Raw genomic sequence first — 20,379 nt, 5'->3', positions numbered from 1 at the left:
CCGGCAAGGGTGCAGTAAAGCCTTTCTGGGTGACACAGAACTGGATCAGATACTTGGAAAGTAACCAGCTCAGGTAAAGAGAGTAATCCAAGCTCTATTCTCTTGGTAAATAGCCAGAGGGTAGAAAAAGACAGGAGAAGAAGACTGACTGGAAAAAATATATAGTGAAAAGAGTCAAGGCTTTAGAGCATTTGCACTCGACTGAGGCTCAAATATCATGATAAGACACACCTGTAGGCAAGCATGGCTGGCTCTGTCAAACACATGTGAGAATGTGCCATTTATAAATGGACTGTTTGGAGGCCCTAAATCATACAATAAAGGATAGAGACGAGTAAAGATTTTCAGTAAAGGACAGACAGCATTTTAAAAAAGATTTTTATTTTACTGTAATTACTGAGATAGGGTTTCACTGCAAAGCCTAAGATGACCTAGAACTTACCATATAGACCAGGCTGGCCTCAGACTCACAAAGGTCCACCTACCCATGCCCCCTGACTGCTGGGATCAAAGCAAATGCCAGCACCCAAAGCTAAAGATTTGTTTTTAGTATTTAAGCTTATGAGTCTGTGTGAGTGTATGCCACACATATGCAGGTATCCTTAGAGGCTAAGGGGAGTTTGAGGTCCTTGGGAGTTGGAGCTCCAGGTGGTGATGGGCCACAGGACATGCATGGGGGAAACTGCTCTAAGGTTTACTAGAAAAATAGCAAGCACGCTCAACCACCGAATTAACCATCTCTCCAACCCCACGATGGCAAGTGTGTTGTACTTTTCAGGCTATGTAATCTCTGTTCCCACCACTCTATCATTTACATTTAAAAGTCCTGAGAAACGTATAAGGGAATGGGCATGTCTATGTTCTAAAAAACTTTATTTATGTAAACAGCCAATAGGCTGTATTTGGCCTGCAGGTCTTAGCTCACTGATTATGAGTACACCGTGTTCAGTGTAGGCTTTAAACAATTCAGCTCCTGCTATCAGGCTGTCTATCAAACTTAAGGGGGAAACTGGATTTTGAAAGTGATCACTTTAAAAATGAAATGCTCATAGATTTGGAAATAGCATCTCAAAAATACAGGCACCACTAAAATGTTCCCCAACCCTTAAAGAAGTCATGTCCTTCTAGTTAAATGTAATTGGACCATCTTCTCCTTTGCAAACTTGAATTTCTACTGTAGGTTGTAACCCTACCAAACCTACAAAGTTAAATATAAGTAACTAGCCTTTTGTGACCTGGAAGAACTATTGATCCATCTATTGGGTTTCAATGCTTTACTGTTTTTCTCTTTTAGTGTAATAGTTCTTGAGTATTCTCGGTGTGCTATGCAGATGCATAGGTAATCAGCATCTCTCAGGTGATTAGCCTAACTCAATCAATCTCTCCCTTCCCCTCCTCCACCGCCACTCCTCCACACCATCCAGGTCTAAGTACAAGATTTCACACTTAATTAGCATCCAGAAGTTCTATTGTCTTGCTACCTAATCCTTTCATTAACCCTATGTAGAATTATTATTAGTCTCATTTAACTGGTAAGAAGACTGAGTTTCAAAAAGGCTCATTATTTGTTGTGTTTATACAGCAGTAAACAGAGTCCACAGCAAGCTGGGGGTAGGTAAACTCAGGCACAGCTGATCCAAGCCTGTGAGGATGGCTTTGTCCACCTGACTTGTGTGAGCCTAGTTGAGTGCCATGTCCTGTCTCAGGGGATCTACCACACAGTTTCCTGGGCTCAGGTGTTTTCTCAGCACGGGTGGGTCAGTGCCTGGTTCTGTGTTTCTGGTCCCTTCAGTTAGGTCCAGAAAGGAAATGACTATAGAGGCCAGGGCTGTTGTCTGCTCCAGGCATCGAAAGAGGGCAGAGAAGTTTTCCAATATTCTGTAGCAGACAGAGCTCAAAAGTCAAGTCAAGAGCGGGCGCTGGAGCCAGAGAAGGGCTCTAGTCACTTCTGGAGACACTACGCCAGGGTCACATACCAGGGTCACATGTGGGGGTAGACGAAAGATATCTTTAACAAGTTAGGAGAAAGGAAGGACACAATACTTTTAAGTGGTCCAGAATAAGAATTTGAACTGAGTTCTGGCTGAGAAACAGAAGTAAGATAGGCTGAAATTGCACCTGTGGCTAGACTGAGGGCATTGGAAATGTCTTCATAGAAGAGAGGAGACAGGGACTGCCCCCATGGAGCGAGACTGGGAAGTTATTCTGGGGGACTTAGGAAAGAAACCTGGGTTTGTGCCTGATCAAGGAGTAGCAAAGGGGTACTGTGGTCACCTGGGATTTAGTGAGAGGCATTGCCGTATCCACCTTCTGTAAGTGTACCCGGCCAGGCCAAAACACCTGAATCCTACGAAAGTCAGAGTTAATTACAGAAAGCATTTCTGCCTTCATACTGAGGCCATCTGATTTGTAACTAGGCAGGGGCCCTAGGCATTCCCTCAGGTGAGATCAGAACTCACTCCTCTACCTGAGGACAGCACCCACATCGACTTTGTAAAGCCTTCCTTCTTCTTCAATCCTTATTATTTGGGTTAAACTGTCTCCACCACCAGTTTCAAAAGAGAACACTTGACAAAAGGCCTGACAGGCAGGTGTAAAAATGAATCCTCTTTTGCAACCCAGAGCTCAGTGTTCACCATTAGTTTTGATAGATACAAGAAGGAACATGAGATGGGAAAGGTGGCCCACACATTTAAGTCCAGCAGTCAGGAGGCAGAGGTAGGGGAATCTTTGTTGGTTTGAGGCCAACCTGGTCTACATGGCAAGTTGAGTTGAGGATAGAGGGAGACCCCACATGACCTCTTTAGTGCTTACATCCAGCTATACTTGGAGCCCATATTAGTCTCTGAACATCTCAGTTACAGGATCACTAGTTAAAAACCTCGCTGTCCCTCTCTAGCTCTCTCCCAGACATTTCTCACACACTGTCACATGTTCACACACACGACTTTTTTTCACACAGATAAACACACTCTAACACCCTCCGCCCAACACACAACTGTCCAATGTCATTAAAGTCCTATGTCCCTATTCTGAGAAGGAACAAACATTGCTAACAACCCAAGTAATAAAATAATTGAGAAGATGGCCTGTGTCCCATCTGCTGTACTCCTCCTTAGGGGGAAAAAGCACATATGCCATCATTTTTTGTTTCTAAAAAAAAAAAAAAGCTGTCTTCATTTGTCACTTCCCTTGACAGTGGGAGCATGCTAGGTACCAGCTCCCACCTTTTTGGAGAGCCCAAAGACTCAGGCACAGTTCTGAGGTACCATGGTACCCCCAGGCTAGCCTGGACTCCTTCAAAGCCCCAAACAAAGAAAGCACTTACCACATATTAGTGTATTAATGAGATGTTTAAACTCAACACATTTGTTGTTCAAGCACCAATGATATTTCTTATTTTTTTAATCACTGTTCTACTTGTTTTTTTTCCTGTTAGTGATTAAAAAAAAGTTCTAGGGTTTGATCAGATGGCTCAGCAAATAAAGGTATTTGTCACATAAGCTTGACAATCTAAGTGCAATCCTTGGAACCAATATAAGGTGAAAGGAGAAAACTCACTGCATAAAGTTGTCCACTGACCTCAGATCATGCACACACACACACACACACACACACACACACACACACACACACAATTAGGGAAGTTAATTGAGGTACAGGATTTATAATAAAAGAACTGCCCAAAGAGGGTACTTGCTTGGCTGCATTTTACTGTACCCCAATATAAACCTTTGTGACGACCTTCAACCAAGCATCTGTTGGGATAGTATCACTGTCAACCCAGGACATTCTTCAGCATGGGTGCCATCAGACAGCCTGCTCCCCATCATTGCCTGAGAAAGACATCGTGTTCCAACACATCCATACTCTGCCTGGTATGCCCGACAGAAAAGGAACTTCACAGTCCCATGATCACAGTCTAGTATCTTAGAGGCCCTTTCTAAGTTCAGAGTGCATATTAACAAATTAAGACTAATGTGTTTAGGGGATGAGGGGGCTGATATCGTGTTCCTTCTTATATGTATCAAAACTAATGGTGAACACTGAGCTCTGGGTTGCAAAAGAAGATTCACTTTTACACCTGCCTTTCAGGTCTTTTGTCAAGTGTTCTCCTTTGAAACAGGTGGAAGAGACTCTGACCGTGAAAGGCTGATGAAGAGAGTTCATAGTCAGAGGGCCTGCCGGGAGTACCATCCTTGACCTTGACATGTGCTCTTTGTTCTACTGAGTTGCATGAGGCGCTACGAAGAGGGGCAAGGACTCCTGAGGACATGTTTTTCTGCAAGGTGGCGCGAACCTCACCACAGCCTTCAGAATTCCCATACCATAGAGCTCTGGCCGTCTCTCACCTTCCAGCATCTACACATTCACCACAGGTAATTTTCTGGAATTGTAGAATGTTGACCCTTCCTTCTGTGTGTCTGGCTGAAGGAAGTTCTGATCGCCCAGGAGTAGCTGTCAGCAGTGTCACACATGACCGCACCTAGGAACAACTCCTGTCTCCTCTCCCCAGGCCACAGCCATCCGGAGCCATATTTCTACTATTTCCCAGAGTTACCCTGGGAGCCTAGGCTCGAGTAGCCCACAGAGAATACCATCTTGTGTGCCTTCCCTCGCTGCCTCACCTGCCTTCCATCTCCCTGCTGGTGTCTTTGGATCAGTTCCCAAATAAACCATCTGCTTCTGAACCCTTGCTTCTGGGTGACAGTCGGAAGATGGGTGTGCCTTCTCACAAAAATCTCTTCACTCAGCAGCAGCCAGCAAGTGTCTGCTACGTGGGGGGTGGGGGGTAGAGGACAGCAGAGAAACCAAAGTCCCAAAATGTGACTGAGTTCAAGGACACGTGGTGTTAGAAATGATAAAGGGGTGACTATGAACCAGAGAAGATGGAAAACGTAAGGACTGCATGCCAAGTGGTCATTCTAGAGTACTTTGGTACTTCAGTATTTGCTTGATTTCCACAGATAAAAACCAGGTTTGACATAAGCATGCCAAGAAATCGTATCTGGCCTTTGTCACCAAAGGAGCCACCTGTACACACCTGCCTTGTTCTAAGAAAGCACTGCACTGATGAGGTGGACCTTCAGACATGCTTCCTAGGGCTGAGGCGGGTCAGATGGGGAGCCCTTCCGTAGTCAGAGTAACATCACAGCTCCTAGGCTTTGAACCAGGTTGCCAGAAACACCTCCATATTAACTTCTCCTAAGAGTCCAGTCCTCCCAGTCTCTGCCCACCTCTCAAAGCTCATTTTAAACTCCATCTCCTCTGTGCTCCCTTCCATCCCCTCTTCCCTACCCCTACTCCTCCACTCCCCTGACACGGTCATGGGGCCCCGCTCATCTTGTTCCAAGTCACCGCCAACTCGTAAGTCCTAGAACTGGGCTCTCTTTATGGGCACAGCAGTAATAACTCTATTGGCTACAATACTTTACTGTAACAACAGCAATAAAACAAACAACAACAGTAAAAGACTGCACATGTCTGTCAGGAAGGAAAACGTAAGCACATTTGTGCAATTACACTGTGGAATACTTTGGTGACCACCAAAGAGAAAAGCATAGACATCTACGTAAGGACATGGAAGAACGTTTGTGTGGATTAACAAGGAATTAGATCCATGAAAATACACAGAAGATTTTAAGTGTAAATTGTGGTCAGTGGAAGCACTAAGTCTCAAAAGGTTACATATACCATACTTGTCACTCACTATATGGCATTCCCAGAAAGGCCGAAGCAAAAGGGTTGCCAGGTGTGAAGGTTTTGGGACAGGTGATGTTTAGTGCAATGAAGCTATTGTGATTACAGGCATATTATTGAATTTGGCAGGACGCACAGAATGTACAGCTTGAGAATGAACCAGTATTGGCTCATTGTTTGAATGCACGCACCACACCCAAGCAAGATTTCAGTAGTACAGGAAAAATGAGAGAAGTTCTCACTAGGAGGGACCTTGTAATATGTTCTCAGTTTTCTCTAAACCCCAAACTGTACTATAAATTAAAGCCTGCCCATATTCTGAAAGTATGGAGTGGTAGTTTGCTGGGCACAGTGTCTACTCAGTGAGCTGATGCAGGAGGACTGCAGTTAAAGGCCAGTCTGGCAAACTGTGTGGAGAATCATACGTGAGGCCCTAGGTTCAAAGCCCTGAGGTGGCAAACACATCAAATTTTCAATCTCTTTAAATATCCGATCTCGCTAAAATTCCAAAATAGCTCTTAAAAGTTCAGCCTTTCAGCCGTGGGAGCCTGTAAAAATCAAATTTAAATAAATACCTTCTTCAAGACGGGAGAACCCAGACAGTCACCATCAGAATGAAGCAAAACAAACCCCCACAGCATAAATGACTCAACGTCCGATTGTCTGAGATCCACTCACAATCTCCCATCCTCCTCCAAGGAGCTTGGGTCCCTTTTCCAGCTCTGCCCACTGCAGTGCACACAGCTTGTCCTCTGGACGCCAGCTGACTCCACTCCACTGCTGTTACTGTTCCTGGCAGTGTCTCATGGCACTGGCATCCACAATACGCAGGGGTCTTCTCCTGCAACCGGACTTAAGTTGACAAAAGACTAGACAGCATAGGATCTTGTGCCCTTTTCTGGCCTCTGTGGGCAAGAGACACAGGTACTACACAGACATACATGCAGTCAAGACACTTAAACACATAAAAATAGAACTACCACGTGACCTGGCTGTACCACTCCTGGGCGTAAGCCCCAAGAGCTCCATACTTGTCACAGAGACACTTGCACATTCACGTTGATCACTTTTCTACGGAAGGTGATAAGAGAATGAAAATGGCCTAAATATCTCCAACAGATGAATGGGTAACAAAAATGTAGTACATGAACAAAATAGGATTTTACTCAGTTGCAAAGAAAAATGAAGTCACAAAACTTATAAGGAGACTGATGAGTAAGAAAATTATAATGTTAAACAAAGTGACCAATACACAGACCAAAACTACTTCTTCCTGATATGTGTATGCCAGCCTGTCGTGTGTGTGTGTGTGTGTGTGTGTGTGTGTGTGTGTGTAAGTGTAAGTGTAAGCAAAGCCTAAAAAATGAGATAGGATATCAAGAGAGACAGAGAAGTAGGTCATGAGGAAGGATGAAGGCTGGACAAAGGACGCGTGGGACATGGAAAATGAAGAAAAGAGACAGGAAGTGGAGGCTGAAGGAGGGAGAATCAGAGATAGCAAGGGGTTAGGGAGTTGAGATGGAAGGAGAATCACTAAAACACACTTTGTTCAAAAGTGCTACAGTTTTATCTAAATCCTGTGTGCTCATTAAAAAAATACAAAATGTTCAGAAAGAGAACAACACAGTGAGCACCACTAACGGGCTTCCAAATGGCAAAAGGGCTTGGTACTTGCCGGTTTTGTGTTCTTTTGCCTGCTTCAGGTTCATTTTCCAAACATATGTTTTTACTAATGTAACTTTTAAAAACTTGAGCTGGAAAAGTGATGAATGGAAGATGCCAAGGGAGAACCAAGGTGAGAGTTGCCAATTGTGCCCGGAGTGACAAGGAGTCCAAAGCAGGCAGAGAGCAGCACTGTCTTAGTTAGGGTTTCTATTGCTGTGACAAAAACACCATGACCAAAAAGAATGTTGGGAAGAAGGGTTTATGTGGCCTACACTTCAGCATTGTTGTTTTTCATTGAAAGAAGTCAGGACAGGAACTAAACAGGGCAGGATCCCCTGAAATAGGAGTTGTTGATGCAGAGGCCATGGAAAGATGCTGCTTACTGGCTTGCTTCCCCTGGCTTGCTCAACCCACCTTATAGAACCCAGGACCAGCAGCCCAGGGACAACACCACCCACAATGGGCTGGGTCACTAATTGAGAAAATGCCTTACAGCTAGATCTCATCTTGGTATTTCCTCAACTGAGGCTCCTTCCTCTCTGGTGACTCTAGCTTGTGTGAATTTGACACACAAAACAAGTCAGTATGAACACTGTGCTGCTATTACAACTGACTCCCGGGAAAGGTAGAGCATCATTAAAGATTTCACTAGAAGCATAACTAGAGAGGGTTGGGGGAAGTTACAAAATACGACAAATAGCTCTGGGAAGTGGTGCTGAAAAATACAGGCCAGGGAAGGGGACACTGTTCCAAGAGTTGGCATGAGTCTAGGAGGATCTGCTGTGGTTTGACTGTAGGAGAGTGTTTGTTCTTTGTGTTGCCAGCATAACACACCCAGAAACATCCTGAGATGGATCAACACCTGCCATAGTTAGGGTTTTATGGCTGTGAAGAGATACCATGACCACAGAAACTCTTAGAAAGGAAAACATTTAATTGGGGCTGGCTTATAGTTTCAGAGGTTTAGTTCATTGTCATCACGGTGGGATACAAGGCAGCAGGCAGGCACAGTGCTGGAGAAGGAGCTGAGAGTTCTACATCATGATCTGCTTACAGCAGGAGGAGGCTGTGTGCCATGCTAGAAGTAGTTTGAGCGTATGTAAGACCTCAAAGCACACCCCCACAGTGACACACTTCCTCCAACAAGACCATACCTACTCCAGCAAGGTCACGCCTCTTAATAGTGCCACTCCCTATGGGCCAAGCACGAAAACATAAACATAGACTCATAGTATGGGGGCTGTTCCTATTCAAACCACCGCAATACCCACTTAGATTTGTGTTGACAGTGACAGTGGCAGAAAGCAGGGACTGGGTAATAACCTGAGGTATAGAGTTAGTGGGTGCACACCTGTGCTCCCAAGATTCTATGACATCAAAGAGGCAGGAAGCTGGGTGGGATGGCACATGCCTTTGATCTCAGTGTTCCAAAGGCAGAAGGACTGGAAGTTCAAGGCAAACTTAGAAGCACAGTGAGGAATAATCTAGAAGAATAATGAGGCATGAACTCTATTTTATTTTTACATTTCTTGTTGTTTTTGTTCATTTGTATTGGAAAAGTAGAAGTCAGCATCTTCTGAAATGTCAAAATGACACAGAAAGGTGTTTAAATATGTGACTTTTCCCATGTTACCTCTCCATGCCTGGTCTTCCCATAACTTAGGACCTTGATTAGTTTTAGTTGTCAAAGCATAGAAAACACCATAGCTTCTAGCACTCCTTCGAAAGGAACGTAAACCACTTTAAACCCCTAATAAAAAGTATATTGTCTGAGCATAGAGCTGAACTCCCAAAGTCCCAGGGACAGCATCCCTCTCTTTAGAATGACCTGGTGTGTTTTGTTTCCTCATTAGTGGCATGACACTGATACTGTGAATTGGGAGATGATGAATTGGTCCTGTGAAGTTTCATTATTCTGGTTTCAGTATTACAGCAGCTATGCCAACCTAACTTTATAAAGAAAGGGTGTTTATCTCTGCAGCATCAAGGGCCTGCATTTGGTGATGGTCTTCTGGCCTCAAGAGTCCTGACATGGTATTTCTTGGCCTTTTGGCTAAATGTCCTGAGGTGGCACAGACTATCACAGTGTGAGTCAGGCAGGATTCTCTCTTGAAGAATCAGTAGATTATATACAGATTTCACATAAGGGGGTTTGTAAGCATCGGAGTACCTGACAGGTTGGGTAATGGCTGTCTTCTCACTGAAAAGGCAGAGAACTGTGGTCTAAACCCAAGTGGGACATCTCCCAGTTCCAGTCTGGCGTTGTGGAGAGCCACTGTTCCTGAGTCACCTGAAGGACTGAAGAGGCTAGATGGGAGAGGATGACAGCAAGACAGGAGCACAGAGAAAGAAGTGGCCTCAGGTGCTGACACTGCCTTTCTCCAGCTTCTTTTGTGCCCAGGCTGCCAGCCCTGTTGGTATGTGGCCCCATGATCAAAGCAGCTCTCCTCCACCACTGTCCCTCGTGGCCATTCCAGAAATGCCCTCAAAGATACACAGATACCTCTATAAATCTAGTAACCAAGGCTAAGGTCAAGCACCACATGGTGCAAAGGACAAAGAGCATGAGCAAATACATATGTGCCTGTGTATGTGTATGCATGTACGTGTACATGTGTGTGCATTTTCTGGTCTGTCTTGGTACTCAATCTTAGGAGCTTCACCATGATGACTTTATCAATTTCAAATCCCCTATCAGATCCTTTGTCCCTAACACTGCCAGTCTCTCACATTTCACAACAGGGATTTGTTTCAGCCTATGAGACTTGGCTAACACATCCACACTGTATCCAGTTAGTAGCAGAGGCAGTTGTCGGTCTATTCAGGCCTGTTATGGCAAAGAGTAACCGATGAGTCTCAATGATAGAAGAGATTTGGTGGTTGACCCAGTCTGGTTCCTTAGGAAGCACACCCAGAGGCAGGCTAGTGTGTCAGAGACTTCTGGAGCATGTTCTTGCCAACCACCCTGGGCAAGGGAAGGAAACAGCCCAGTTGGGCAGATGAAGAAGTGGAACCATCAGGAAGGCCTGGGCTGAGACCACCTTACTGGGAGATTTGAAAGTGGTGGGGGAAAGGGAGGGCTTTTCAGGGCTGGCATGAACTTGGCAAGAGGCAGAGCCTATAAATACCACATCAGTCAGTTCTGCACTTGAGTTGCTCTGCCTGTGACATTAGGTGAGGTCATCCTCCTCAGAGAAGGAGATACCTGACAGGGGCTTACAGAGAGTGGCATTGCTGAAAGTCTATCTAAGAGGTTTAGGATTGTTGTTAAGATTAAATTTATTAGTTTATGATGAATGCTCAATGCCACGGTACAAATAGTACATTCCTTTTTTCCATTTATGTTTCTTAAATGTAATTAATTTATTTGACATCCCAGCTGCAGTTTTCCCTCTCTGCTCTCCTTCCACTCCTCCTACCTTCTCCCCCAGCCCCCCCATCCACTCCTCCTTTGTTTCTGTTCAGCAAGGGGAAGACTTCCCATGGGCATCAACAAAGCTGATATATCAAGTTGCTGTAAGCACCTCTCCTTGTAACAAGGCTGGACAAGACAATCCAGTGTATGGAACAGGATCTCAAGGACCAGCCAAAGCTTTAGGGCCAGCCCCTGCTCCCATTGTTAGGAATCCCACAAGTTGACCAAGCTATACAACTGTCACATGTATGTAGATGGCCTAGGTTGGTCCCAGGCAGGCTCCCAAGTTGTTGATTCAGACTCCGTGAGTTCCTATGAGCCAGGTTAGTTGTTTCTGTGTGTTTTCTCATGATGTCCCTGTCCTCTCTGGATCCTACAATCTGTCCTTTCTCTCTTCACCAGGATTCCATGAGCTCTGTCTAATGTTTGTCTCTGTGTCTCTGCATCTGTTTCCATCAGTTACTGAATGAAGGCTCTCTGATGACAATTGGGGCAGTTGCCAATCTGATTGCAAGACAAGGCCAGTTCTATCTATGTATCCACTATTGCTAGTGGTCTTAGGGTCATCCTTGTGGATCCATGGGAGTTTCCCTTGTATAAGGTGTCTACTTGACCTCAAAACACACCCCCTGTTTCCAGTCATCTCTTTCAGTACTCTCCCCCTCCATCCATGCCCTATCTGATTTTCCCATTTCCCATGCCCACCTACCCCCAGTCCACCCAAGAGACCTCTTTTATTTATCCTCCTCAGGGAGATCCATGTGTTCCTCCTTAGGCCCTTCTTGTTACCTAGCCTCTCTGGGTATGGTTATCTTACTCTTTACAGCTAATATCCGCTTATGAGTGAGTAAAATATATAAACAATTCAAGAAACTAGATATCAAAAAACCCAAATAATACAATTTTAAAAATGGGCTACAGATCTAAACTGAGAATTCTCAACAGGAGAATCTCAAATGGCAGAGGAACACTTAAAGAAATGTTAAATATCCTAAGTCATCAGGGAGATGTAAACTAAAATGTCTCTGAGAGTCCATTTTCACCTTTTAGAATGACTAAAATCAATAACACAAGTGACAGCTCATGCTGGAGAGGATGTGGAACAAGGGGAACACTCCTGCTTCTTCTGGGAGTATAAATTTGTACATTCAATTTGGAAATCAATATGGAAGTTTCTCAGAAAATTGGGAATCACTCTACCTCAGGACACAGCTATACCACTCTTTGGCGTATGCCCAAAGGATGCTCAATCATATCACAAGGGCACTTGCTCAACCATGTTCATAGCAGCGTTGTTCGTAATAGCCAGAACCTGGAAACAACCTAGATGCCCCTCAACTGAAGAATGGATAAAGAAATGTAGTATATTTATACAATGGAGTATTACTCAACTGTTAAAAACAATGACATCAGAAATTTGAAGGCAAATGGAACTAGAAAAAAAAATCACCCTGAGTGAGGTAATCCAGATCCAAATAGTAACATCCTTACCAGATCTTTGTTGTTTTTTTATAGTAATACTGTTGATATCCTCATCACCTTATTCATTCTACCTTGAAAACTTTCATCTTTCTGATGTTCTTATGAGAACCCAGTAGAGAGCTTTTGCTACCAATGAGGCATGAGCACTATGAGAAAGCAGCCAGCTGCAAGCCAGGAATAATTCCTACCAGAACCTGGGAGGCTTACCTTCACCCGGATGCCGTTCTCCATGACTGTGGAAAGTGGATGCCTGTTGTAGTAATGCTGGTCTCTGGTATTGTGTTACAGCAGCCCAAGCCAGCACAGGTAAGCTGCTACCAATATTTTACCATGTTTGCTTAAAAATTTCTCCCCCTCTCCCTCCCTCTGTTCTCCCTCTCTTTCTGTGAATGTGTCTATGTCCATATCTATAATTCAACACAGAGCTATTGTTTTCTGAAACATTTGAGAATGACTTTAAGGATATCACACTCCTTTATTCCTCAAGAGTTCGGGATGCTTTTTATTGTGGACAATGACGATCTCTTACATTATCATAAAATGATAATCAAGGAATTTAGCATTCCTATGATACTCACACCATACCACTTGTACCAATTCTGTCCCTCATAGCACACTGTCCTCTCTGTTCTCCCAACTGCCAACAAGTACTCCACTTACACATAATGAGGCTCCATCAGTGTGAGCAGAACTGAGTTTGTTTTGATGGAAGCGAAGCTTTAACGAAGGAGGGCAGAGGGAACAGACCTCCCTGTACTGGGACAATAGTATAGTTCTGTTTTCAACCGGCATCTGTTTTGTGATGAGAAAAGAAGGACACAGAGGATAAAGAAAACAAGAAATGAGTATATACCCAAAAGCCACCTTTGAGGAGAGAGAAAGCACAGGCATAAAGCATCAGTTCTTGGATTGAGAGGACCAAAAAGAAGCTGCATGGAAGGAAAATAACTTCCAGATTCTGTTTAACATGGTCCATGGCAGAAGGAACCCGAGCCTGATAAACCAAGTCTTGAGAGACAAAACTCTGCAGTCTACTTTTCCGAGGGTGTTGGGCCTGGCCAGACTGCTGAATGACATCTTGACCTGAATGAGACTATATTATTTTAAAGGGAACTGGATAGAGATATAGGCCAGACATGACCCCAAATTCCACCAAACGTAACCCTTTACTCTCTGCCATTCCCCAGTGCATTGGATGCCATGTGTGGAAGGTATCAATACTCGGGTAAAGGGAAGGTGAATCTTTGTGTGACTTCATGGAGCAGAATCTCCAGCCCATCAACCCATGCTGCTGTCACAAGAATAAGAAATAGACTTTGCCTGCTAAGCCCTGACTGGGGCATCTATATGACATCCTCTTCTCCTGAGGCTTGGGAGTTTTACAAAGGAGCAGGTGGAAGAAAGCACGAGTCAGAGGTTGCAGAGGACTGCTAAGAAGCACTGTTTTCAGGACATGACAGGTGTGTTGCACACATGATCTCACAGGGGCCATGGTTGCATGCACAAGACCTGTACACCATCAAGCCAGTTAAAATTACAGTATGGACAGAGGAAGGGCTTACAAAGCCCCACCTTGAGGAACTATTGTCAGTTTATGGCTACTAGGGGAAGGTGAGTCAGTTTCCTTCTAAGTTGTGCCTCCTGATAGTTGTATATTCTCCAGTGGGTAGTCCTACGTCCATGTAGATACTGAGTGGTGACTGAACTCACGGGATTAAGAAAGAGTCCATGCTGGGTGTGATGGTGTCTGCATTTAATCCCAGCACTCAGGATAGCCTTCTACTTCTACTTAGTGATTCCCAAGCCACCAAAAGCTACATAGTGAGTGAGATCTTGTCTCAGAAATTAAGAAAGTACATGGTCAGTGGTTCTAGAAAGAGCTGGAGGGGAGGTAGTAGGGGTTATATTTGATCAAAACACATTGTATGCATGGTGGAAATTCTCAAAGACAAGCATGTTTAAGAAAGGAATAGATTTTACCATGCCATTCCACTGGTTACAGCTGCTACCCTGTTTGCCCTGTCCTGTTCCCATTCAGACCGAAGGCCACTCAGAGCATCTGTGTTCTGTACTGGCTTTGCCTCGTACTTATGGGACTCAGGACAAAGCTCTATTTGTGGGAGCTGTGTGATGGTTAAATGGAAAAGGCTTTTTAAGCTGTGAGCACGCCATGCTAGATATTATTAGTTTTGTCCATTTTTTTCTAGGTTGGCCAAAATAACAGTTTCCAAAAATAGTATGCGAGATGGATTAGTCATTCTTTCCAAACTAACAGAAACAGAAAGATCATGGACTAGGATCTCATGAAGCTATTAACTAACAGAAAGATCATGGGCCAAGATCTTGTGAAGCTATTTACTTGGTGTGTAGAAAAGGCACTCTGGTGGCTTTGGAATGGCCAATGGTGTACCTGGAATGGTTACAGCTATTTTAATCTCTTGCTTACTTTAATAACTATTTCATTGTCTGTAGGACTCAACATAAGGATTTTGTATTTTGTTTTTGTTTTGTCCAAACCCAGGGCCCTTCACATGGTAGATGTGAGAAAGAGATATACTAGTCAGCTGTGTCTCTAGTCTTAGGAGTTTCTTAGAATTCAACTTTTGTTGGAAAGATTAAATAAGGAGAAACAGCATTATTTCAGCTTGAATTTTAGATTTTCACCTCTCTCTGTTTCTCCTCCCTTTCTTCCTTCCCTCCCTTCCCTTCCCTCCTTCCTTCCCTTCTTTCCTCCTTCTCTTCCTTGCTTCCTTCTTTCCTTTCTTTTTTCTTCTTACAAACATTCACAGTTTTTCCCAAGGAATGTGAAGTACCCAAGAAATCATATCCTAATGTGAAATGTTGACAAAAAATTAAATTCTATTTGTGTGTGTGTGTGTGTGTGTTGTGTGTTACAAAGATTGTGTATGGAGATGTGCCTGTCACGGTAGATGAGTGGAGTCTAGAAACAACTTTCCATAGTTGTGAAATCAGTTTTCTCTTACCTCTATGGATATTCTCGGAACACAAACCAGGTCCTCAGATTTGTATTTTCGAGCTGCAAATGCCTTTAACTGCTGAGCAGTCCTCACAAGTTGGTGATGCCGATGGCCAGGGGTTTACTTAGGATATCCTCCTGTCTCTAGTCTAACAGCATTGCAATTTCAAGTGCATTACAAAAATGCCTGGCTTTTATGTGAGTTTTTAGGGGTTCAAATTCAGGTGTCCATGCTTGTGAGGTAAGCTAGCACTGTACCCACTAAATCATCACTTCAACCCATGAGTTACATTTTACGGACAATGATGGACAATTCAAAGGGACTCCAAGACTCCTAGTTACTTCAGAAATTCCAACGAAATCCTGCCATTTGTAAATATAACTTTGCCACTTTGGTGCGTGGCCCATCATTGGACTGAGCATACAGGCTCTGGTGTGAGGTCTGAGCGATGGGAAACTGTCTAGCCTCACAGAGGAACATCCTGGCACCAGCGGAGACCTGTAAGGCAGCCAACTACTGGGGCAAACGCCTTCCCTGGGAATAGCCCCTGCTGCAGCCAGACAGGAGGAATGACACAGAATTCAGTTGTTAAAGCTACCTGGGTCCTTTGTTTCTGGCCCTCGCTCCATCTTCTTCTGAGAGGGCTTCTTAAGATCCTTGTATGTTTCCACTTCTCCTGGTAATGGTCAGTCTGGTCGTCCCCAGCTTTCTATACTTAGTTTTATGCCTTGGGATGAAGGATGGCATAGCTGAAGGATGTATGTCCTTCCTATTGGACCTTCCCTCCTATGACTGTGTTCCTCTGCTTCCTCTGGACCCTTCTGCTTATCAGATCTATTCTCACTATACTGGAATGGGAATCAGAGAGAGTGGCCCTGCCACCCCTGCAGAGATCAAGCGGCTCCTCTCTGCTGTGAGGCCCTCTGTGTCTATGGGTGGGCTTCAGAGCTTCTGGTAGATCCCGTCTTAGAGTAGGTGTGAGGTGCAGAGGAATTCAGGATGGCCTTGCTGTCTTCCACAGTCTTCTAGGTAGACAGATGTTCCTTAAACTTGCTTACAGAAGGTCTGAATAAATAGTGGAATAACTGTGGGATGAGTAAATTAGAAGACAGGGGGATGGGAAGAAGGCCCTGAACTTGGTCAGGGAATACTGTGAGTTACATGTCAGGTTGGAAACTTTATTCTTTGTAGAAGGGAGGACCCTACAGTGACACACCCATGTGTTGGAAAACTCATCCTCATGATGACTTGAAAGATGGTGGGAATGGAAGACAGTCCAGGGGTCAACATTCCGGCATGCTGTGGTGTTCTACTCATCCTTACTATGACCTGAAGGATGGTGGGAACAGAAGACAGTCCAGGGGTCAACATTCCGGCATGCTGTGGTGTTCTACTCACCCTCATGATGACCTGAAAGAGGGTGGTAACAGAGCACAGTCCACAGGGTTGAAGTTCCTGCATGCTGTGGTGTTCTACTCATTCTCATGGTGACTTGCAAGATGGTGGGGATAGATGACAGTCCACGGGGCTGTATGCTGGGGTGTTCCAGGTCAGGCTTCTGTAGTGAAGTCTTGCTTTCACCCTGACTGAACCTAGTTCATCTTCCTGAGAAGATGAGAACATGTTCCTCTATTAATAAGAGCTCTTTGCATTGATAGTTTATATTTGCAAGCAGCTAAGCAAAGTCTAATTATGTCTTTAGTCCCTTTCTCGGCTGATTCTAAGTAACCACAGATAAGCCAATACCTCACTGAAGGTAAATGATTTATACTTTGCTAAGTATGCTGACACAGACAGTTGCACAGCTCCTTATTACACACCTGCTTCTAGTTGAGATGGCTTGTTGATAATAACTGAGGCAAACATGCCCTGCAAAGTTAAGACAACAGGACAGGGCCTTGTCATACATGTAATACCCAAGCAAAGTCTGAGAGGGACTTAAAGATTTTGCACTCATCTAAAGAACATCTTTCGAGTGGTCTTCTATATGGTTCTCATATCTGGCTATTGTCTACACCTGTCCTAAACCACAGCCCTGTTTTCAGTTTTGGCTAATCTCTGCTCCTGGGCCAGAGTATGCTTAGGGATTTGTAACTGTGACCGTCATTTACTGCCATTCCTGGAGTTTGAACTGGCTGTGTATAAGGCCTCTCCAGATTGGCACACACTTCCAGTCAGCAGTGTGCCACTCAGCTCTTTGGCCTGGTATTGGACCATGTTATTGAGCCTTTCAGTTTCTTAAATGTCCCATGGTGTCCCTTGCTCTCAAGTTATCCCTTCATGGGACATTCCCTCTAATTAGTATCTCTCTTCATTTCAGGCTCTTTGGCTTAATCAAAGGAACACTCTCTGTGAGTTATTTTCTGACCCAATCCTGAGTTAACTTATACTTCAGTGAATAATGTTTGAATCAAGATATTTGTCACATTTAGGGACTGGCTTTTATGTAACTCTATCAGTCCCCTAGACTACAGGACTCTGCTGTTTAGTTATCACCACATGGTCAAAACTAGCCACACCCTTCTGCAAAGAGCAAGGTCTCAAAATAGCCACACTGAATCCGTAAGTGAAGAAATGAATCATAATAGCAGAGGCTAGCCCAGAAAAGAGTGTATACATCAACTATTGGGGGTTGGTTATTTAAAATTCAAGTTTAGTTGGTAATTCTGCATTTTATCTGGTTACATTTCTTGCAAATTAGATGCCTAATTCTTCATATCAGACAACTGGATGTACTAATTTCAACAAAGTCTTTCAATAAAGCGAAGGATCATGTAGTTTGAGATGAATACATTCCCTCCTTTTCCCCTCCCAGTCTTTTTGTTTCTCTCCCCTCCTTCTGTTATTTAACCAGTGCAGTCATGCAGGCTCCTTGCTCAGTGTGAAAGTCCAGGTTTTATGTGGTCTGGTTTAATTTACATTCCTTCTCACTCTTCATTATTCTAAACACTATCTGGTTAAGTTCCTAAGAACAACCATGAAAACTGCTTAGTTCTACTCTTTTATACATTCCACCCTCGTCTAATTGGATGACTCACATTGGAGTTTCCTGATTTCAATTTGACTTTCATTATTGCACAGTCAGTAGTGAATAATGTTGAGTAATTAATGAGTAATCTAATTTCCTTTTCAAAGATATAATATATCTTTCCAATTTAGTTTCACCAACAGCTTATCAGATCAAACGCTTTTAGACCAACTTCATTCTCCCAGCACACTGTTAAGGAAAGAAAGACTGAAAGGTTATGTACATGAGTATTCTTATTAACAAATACTACCACAATGAGGTACTAGCAACATAGAAGGAAAAATTGCTATTGTACAACTGACTATTCAATTTATTTCATTTGGTCATCTACTAGAGAATACTAGATCACTTAAATTTCTACAAAATCGATTTGCTCTGAATTATTTCCTGAATTTCATTATTTATTTGGATCTGCCTCCATTTAAGGTTTCCACCTAGGTTTAAGGTCCACAGCATCCTGCTGTGGAAAAGATTGCCTTTCAGAAGAACAGGCCTCTCCAGAGCTTTGTCATTACACAAGAGGGTTGAAAAGGGTTCAGAGGACGCTCAGGAGACCTAAGAGGCTTCCCTTGCAGCTGTGAGAACAGGGAGGAATTTACTGGGACTTTTCTAGAACTGGTGATTCTGAACCTCTGAGAGTAGGAGTGATTGCAAGATGGATGAGAAGGAACTGCTTTGCAGAAGCCGCTGTGAGCAGAGTTCTTCAAGAAGCAATGTCTAAGTACGTAGAAGCTCCATCATCTGAAGATGAATTCACACCACATCCATATATCAGTCACACATCCGAGAATGTCCATGGTGGTTTAACAAAGCACATGGCTGAAGGTATTATAAGAAACCCTGGAGTGAGTATACATGAGCCAGTAGCTTGTGAATACACTGTTTATTTATGTTTTGAAGTTAATGATTCCAAATAATTCCCTGTGTGGTTGTATGCTGAAATAAATTCTAGACACTGTCTTCATGGTTAAGTACAATAATTCCTTCCTTAGTGGACTGATGCTTTAAGGAAGTTAGAGGAAACTCCCCAAAGTAGTTGCATTCCCACTAGAATGACTTAGGAGGAAGTCTCCGCAGGTGTGCTGCAGAGTATGAAGGAACAGGAGAGGTCTGAGGGGATTTCTGTCTCCCACCCTTGGTTCTGACTTGTGTCTAGGCTAATGCAGCAGTGATATGGGTCAAAGGATGTGGAAGGCAGTTAAGTATGAGGTCAAGCACGCAGCCTCTCTCCTGACCTTTCCTCTGCTTTGAAAGCATCATGGGATGCTCTCCCAGAGCACTGGCCTTTTACATCCCCATCATGGTTCATAGTGATTGGAATGAGAATGTGAGTGGCTAGAAAGCCCAAGCAATTAGAATTGGAAGTTCAAATCCAATAACCCCAAGTCTCCAGAAAGTGCAACAAACTGAGTTTTGTAGCTCATTTAGGAGCAAAATCCAAACTCACCTGGACTTATTTGAAAGAACAATCCTGCCTACTCTGACGTGATGTTACTTAAAGTCTTTGGTTAACCAGCACAAACACATTTTTTACTAGACACAACAATATGTCTTAGTATAGATTGCTATCATATAGATGTATATTAAATTAGACTGTGTTTCTTTCCTAAAATTCAAGTTAAATTCTGCCTCTGACATCCTCCTCAAGGATTTTTGGATGAGGCCTTATGGTCTTTCAGTACACAATGTACAATTAACAAAGGGTAAAGAATCATGTAAACTCTTAAAGAGCAGTCCTCAGTTCTCTTAGTCTTGTTTCATTTCTGTGTTCTTATCTCCTCCAGCAAATAAAATGAATATTTTAAAATCAACATGATGTTCAATGTGTGGCCTTGGGACAAATGAAATTTGTAAGCTATCTCACAGTACATCTTCATTATTATTATTATACAGAAAACTTATGAAGGCTCTACAATGGCAGAAAGTCATTACGAAATCTCATAAAAGCTAAGATCATTTGTTCTTCCCACAAATCATTCTCTCTCTCTCTCTCTCTCTCTCTCTCTCTCTCTCTCTCTCTCTCTCTCTCTCTCTCTCTCTCTCTCTCCCTCTGTCTCTCTCTCTGTCTCTCTCTCTCTGTATGAGACGTGCAAACGAGTAGGAAACATAGG

General features: G+C 43.5%; 2 pseudogenes; one reads left to right on the top strand and one right to left on the bottom strand.

Moving 5' to 3' along the window:
• Positions 1-2,563: 2,563 nt before the first annotated feature.
• On the top strand, positions 2,564-2,668 carry LOC121141030 (annotated as a pseudogene).
• A 1,339-nt stretch (positions 2,669-4,007) lies between these two features.
• LOC121141032 lies at positions 4,008-4,112 on the bottom strand (annotated as a pseudogene).
• Between the last annotated feature and the right edge of the window lie 16,267 nt (positions 4,113-20,379).

The sequence above is a fragment of the Mesocricetus auratus genome, unplaced genomic scaffold (genome assembly GCF_017639785.1).
Source record: "Mesocricetus auratus isolate SY011 unplaced genomic scaffold, BCM_Maur_2.0 Super-Scaffold_100006, whole genome shotgun sequence".
Classification (NCBI taxonomy): Eukaryota; Metazoa; Chordata; class Mammalia; order Rodentia; family Cricetidae; genus Mesocricetus; species Mesocricetus auratus.
This window is presented reverse-complemented; position numbering and strand designations above follow the sequence as displayed.